Below are 5742 nucleotides of genomic sequence, written 5' to 3' on the forward strand. Positions count from 1 at the left end.
CTGGAAGGGAACCTTAGGACACTGGTGGAGGCAAGCAGGCACTCTGATTTTAGAATGATATATGCATGAAAAAGTATAAACAACAGTGTTATAAATCATGGCACCTCAATAAAAATGGTTGGAAAATAATTTGGGTGCCTCTCACAGCTGCAACCATGTACCCTGGAAATGCTTGCCCACCTCCCATGGCAGCTATCGTGCTGATTCACCCAGCAGACCTACTCTAGGTATCCCCAACTATATCTCCCATGAGGTGCACACCAAGCAGTTAAAAGATGTGGAAATACTGGTCCCACACATGAAAACCCTTGGGAGAAAGGTGGGCCAAGGGCTCTCAGTCATACTACATCATGAATATTCTCTACAGAGATGCTAAAATGCAAATGGCTTTAGTTACCTGGTGCCCCCACTGAAGACCAAGTACCTGTGTAGACACAGACCTGGCAGCTACACCAAATGCCACCAGTGCAATCTCACCAAGGGCTCGACTTCAGCCCTTGGAGTCATAGAAACATACAATATTCTATGCAGATATACCAAACTGCAAATGATTTCAGGTGTCTCAGTGCCCAGGCTGAGAACACTGGGGTTTCTCTGGTAGGCAGCCTCTCCTCACTCTCAATCCTTTGGAAGCCCTGAGAACTATGCCCAACTCCCATAGTGTCTGTTGTGTTGAGTCAGACACCGATGCTGCTCTACAGATCTACGATTATATCTCCCAAGAGATGCACGCCAAGCAGCTAAATTCACAGAAACACAGGCTCCCTCCACTGAAAACTCTGGGCATCCTGGCCAGGCCTCCAGGCTGAGGACCCACTTGCCAGTGGCCCAGTAGCCACCCTCACACTCTACCATAGCAGCCAGTTCAAGGTCTCAACTCCACTGTTTCACAAAGATTCTGTCAGAAACACCAAACTTCAAATAATTTTAGGTGTGCCAGTGCCCAGGCTGAGAAGCCTGATATTTTGTCTTTTTTTTTGTGGGGGGGGAGGCAGGCCACTCTCACCGGGTCCCCATACTTTCAAATAGCATAGCAACCACACAATTCTCCCATTCTCCCACTGCAATCTCAGGGGCAAATTTTTGGCCCAGAACATAGATCCTGAAGCCTCTAAACTTTGTGGCCTTTTAGGTGCACAATATTTAGGTGCATGATACCTCCTAATTCTTCAATACTGAAACTCAAGTAGAAGCACACCAAATTAATTGGAAAATAACATAGGAGCCAACTAAACGCAACAAACAAAAGCAAAGATAGTTCAAGTAGCAAAAAACAGTTTAATAAATTCTTATGCAAGGACTAAACAACCCTGGCAACAGATGTAATGATTTTCAAATAAAATTTTTATTTTTCATACTTACCAATTTTAATATTTAACATTGAATTTTAATATTTAATTTTTTATCTTAATAATAAAAACTTTTGTTATTTGATAAATTTCAGCTCTAGGATTATATCAATAGTTGTGGCTTTGGGCTGTATTTAAATAAATAAAAAATAAAAGGAAACTATGCCAATACCTAGGAAACCCTCTCATTTAACCTGTAAAGAAACCTAACAGGAACTTCAAATTAGTTATTATTCTCTTACTTCCCATAGTGCTGGATCCTTATAGTATTTTTTTTTAATTCAAATTTCAGAAATGGCTACTTGCTGCACTGAATTGAAATGATTCCTTCATTTGTTTACCCAGCTTCATGATCTATCTTCCTCTTTGAATAAAATGACCCTAATAATCAAGAAATTTATCATTTCTGGGCACTCTTACCTCCATGTTTTAGAGATATCTACCTATTTTGCAATGCTTTAGCTAAGAAAATTAGGGAAATAGAATTAGAATAAGGAGTACTCATTCAGTATGTAAGTGTTGAATACAATTTAACCAAGAAAAGAAATCATATAAAAACACACATATACACAAACTATCCCTAAAATTTATGGGGGGAAAAGGATACCAGATACCTCTTGAGAAAAGTTAGTTTCTTTCCATCAAGGTGTATTTATTTTAATACAGCCCAAAGCCACAACTATCGGTACAATCCTAGAGTTGAAATTTATCAAAAAACAAATTAAAGTACATAGCTTGTATTATTACTTTTATATACAAATACTCAAATATTGATAGAATAGAGATTAATTTAAAATTCCAGTCTCTTCACAACAAGGAAAAACAAAACATTCGTGGGTATGGCAGCTTTTTATGGTATTTGGACCCTGAGTTTGAGCTACCAGCAAAAGAAACTATATAAAGGAACCTGAATATGAGCCTCTAAATTGGACTAGAGAACACCAACAGGCATTTGAAATTCTAAAAACTCATCTGGGAGAGGTCCCAGAAACCAGCCAGACTCCCTAATTTAGAAAAGCATTTCACTTTTTGGTAGCAAAAAACAAGGTATAGAAATGGGAGTTCTGACTCAAAATCTTGGAAAGGTTTCCCATTCAGTAACTTATTTTTCCTAACATTTGGACTCAGTAGCTGCTGGGTGGCCCAGCTGCCTGTGTGTCATAGCTCAGCAGCAATTCAGGCAGAAGAGACCACATGATTAACTTTAGGTCAGTCCCTTGAAGTTGGAACCCCTCACTGATACAAGGAGTATTGAATGTCAAGCAACATCAATGGTTGATAGGGGAAAGACTATTTAAACACCAGGCTTTGCTATTGTAGTCCCCTGATGAAATCCTTAAAACTCGCCAGACTCTAAACCCTGCAACAGTATTGCCAAAAAGGGATTCAGAGGAGACTTTGACCCATTCCTGTTCTAAGATTATAGAACAGGTTTTTCTAGTAGGCCTGATTTAAAGACCAAACCATGTAGAGTGCTTTACTGATGGAAGTAGTTTTGTTCAAATGAATGAAAGCAGGATATGGAGTTGTAAGCCTAAGTACAATAATAGAGGCAATGCTCTTACAGCTCCCAAATACTTTAGTTCAAAAACTTAACTTATTTCTTTAAGCAGAGCTCTACAAATGTAAAAAAAATTCTTTTTAAAAAGATACAAATATGCTAATTGAAAATAAGCCTTTCTTGTAGTGCATGCACAAGCTGCTATTTGGGAGGAAAGGGGATTTGTACAGGTAAAAACTCTGAGAAAATATCATATTAATATTTTTATACTTTTATAGGCTTTTACACTAAAACTAAAAATAGTAATAATAACATTATAGAGGACACAAAGAATTTGACACTTTTATTATACAGGAAAATGCTTTGCTTATTAAAAAGCCCAGGATATTTCTAGAAGAACTTATTTCAGATCCAAACTTTCATTTTCAATACCTTCCTATATCCAAGAAAAACAAAAGTAGATCATTTATAAAAGACTTCAATGTGATACTCATGGCTATTTTTTAAAAAATGAAAATGTTACTTTAAGCTTTTCGATAGAAAGTTACGAAGTATTTATATGAGATATTCCTCGTGGGTTTAGATTCTGGGGTCACAATTAGTCTCACAGCTAGCTATTCATAATAACATAACTCACCCCAAAAGTAAAGAAGTCATCAGACTTGTCAGTTACATACTGATGATGAACTAGGAGGACAAATAAAGTTGCCTCTATTTTTTTTAATTAATTATTTTTAAATTTTTTATTAGTAAATCACCGTGAGGTACAGTTACAAACTTATGAACTTTCATGTTTGCATTTCAGTCATACAGTGATCGTGTACATCCCTTCACCAGTGCCCATTCTCCTCCACCTATGGTCCCAGTATCCCTCCCACCACCCCGACCCCAACCCCCACCAACCCACCCTGCCTCTTTGGCAGGGCATTTCCTTTTGTTCTCTCTCCTGTTGGATGTTGTAGTTTGCAATAGAGGTATTGAGTGGCCATCATGTTTGTCTATAGTCTACTTTTGTTTGTTTGTTTGTTTGTTTATTTATTTATTTATTTTAAGTTGCCTCTATTTTTAACTCCTGTTCAATAGTTGGGCATCTTTCCTGATCCTATTAACAAACAGATTTTAGTTCAATTTTTATATTTATGGCTGACCAAAAAGATCTCTGCTAAACATAACTGTATCTGCACTGTCGAAGCACTGTCATCCCATCGCTCATCCATTTGCTCGAGCGGGCACCAGTAACGTCTCCATTGTGAGACTTGTTGCTGTTTTTAGCATATCAAATACATCATGGGTAGCTCGCCAGACTCTGCTGTGGGGATGAGATACTCTCGGTAGCTTGTCGGGTTCTCCGAAAGGGACTGAGGAATCGAACCCAGGTCGGCAGCGTGCAAGGCAAACATCCTACCCGCTGTGCTATCATTCCAGTCCACCTGTATCTAAATTGTATTAAAAAATTTTTCCCTTTGGTTAGAAACTCAGCAGAATTTGCTAGGCATGATAAATTCACAGTGAAGTACGTATGGTCTCTCTATATGGAAAACATATATACTTTGAATTCATTTTAATTCAACAATTACATTTTGAGAGACTTTTGTTGTCACCTTTTTCATACTGACAGTAAGATATAATATCTGCTTTAGGCTGATCTATTAGTTTTTATTAAAAGAAAAACAAAATAAGCTTATCCTGTATCAGGCAGTCATTAAATTTGAACAGGAGACTAATGTACTAGTACAACCAATTACTGATGCAAAAAGCCTTATCTACAATAATTAGGAAATAAAAGATAAACTAACTTGTACTTAAATACTAAGTTTCATATATTTACCCCAGAAAAAGCAAATAAAATCCTTGAAATATTGTGGTTCTTCAAATGAATAAGTGATGAATAAGACTGGTTGAAGAATTGGTTCTAGAAGTAAAATACTCTGCATTTAAACATACTCTCTTGAGGTAATATAGAGGCATCTAATATCAACACTGTAGCACTGTCATTCCATTGTTTGCTGATTTGTTCAAGCGGGCACCAGTAACATCTCTATTGTGAGACATGTGCTACTGTTTTTGGCATATTGAATACGCCATGGGCATCTTGCCAGGCTCTGCCATGAAGGCTGGATACTCTTGGTAACTTGTTGGGCTCTCTGAGAGGAATCGAACCCAGGTTGGCTGTGTGCAAGGCAAACGCCCTATCTGCTGTGCTATCGCTCCAGTCCCCAATAGTTAACTTAGCATAATTTAAAAGTTTTAATTTATGAAAAAAAATCTCTGAGAGACTGCATTTGCTAGAGATTTCTTTCTAGCATGTATTTTAACATTTTATCTTTAAAATAAGTTTGAAACCAAAGTGTTGAGCCTAGTTCAGGGCTGCTTCCCTGCACTTGCAATTAAACTTTGGGACAGTAAGTTATGGGCTGGGAGAGATCATTGAGCAGAAGATATTTCTCTGTTCATTTCCCTCCTGGCCTGTAAAAATAAGTAAACAAAATAAAATAAGTTTGATTTCAATTATCAACATTACTTGGTAGTAAGAGAATTAGTACAAAAACTTTATTTTGTATCTGGTGATGTCATATTAGCCACAGAATATCCTTGTGAGGTCAATTATTTTACTGAGTTTACTCTGATTAGTAAACACGGGTAGAATACAAGCATTATACTGAATTTTATCACTCTAAAAGGCATGCATGTTTAAATTAAACCACAACATTAAGACTATATTTTTGCTTACTAAAATTATTCCAGGTTGCATTAGCATATTTGTGTTGATTACAACACCAGAAATTCTTTTTAAATTATACAACCCAAAGGGCAATTAAAATAAAAGGATTTCACACAAACATACATATAAGTACAGACAACAAGATCATTGTATTCATTAAAGTTTTAGCC

At 36.9% G+C, this 5742-nt stretch overlaps 1 non-coding gene across 1 annotated transcript; it reads left to right on the forward strand.

The window, feature by feature from the left end:
• Nucleotides 1-5190: 5190 nt before the first annotated feature.
• Nucleotides 5191-5324, forward strand: LOC129399476 (small nucleolar RNA SNORA36 family). The gene has a single exon (XR_008627112.1). It is a non-coding gene; the product is annotated as a small nucleolar RNA SNORA36 family (small nucleolar RNA).
• The last annotated feature ends 418 nt before the right edge of the window (nucleotides 5325-5742 follow it).

The sequence above is a fragment of the Sorex araneus genome, chromosome 11, assembly GCF_027595985.1.
Source record: "Sorex araneus isolate mSorAra2 chromosome 11, mSorAra2.pri, whole genome shotgun sequence".
Classification (NCBI taxonomy): Eukaryota; Metazoa; Chordata; class Mammalia; order Eulipotyphla; family Soricidae; genus Sorex; species Sorex araneus.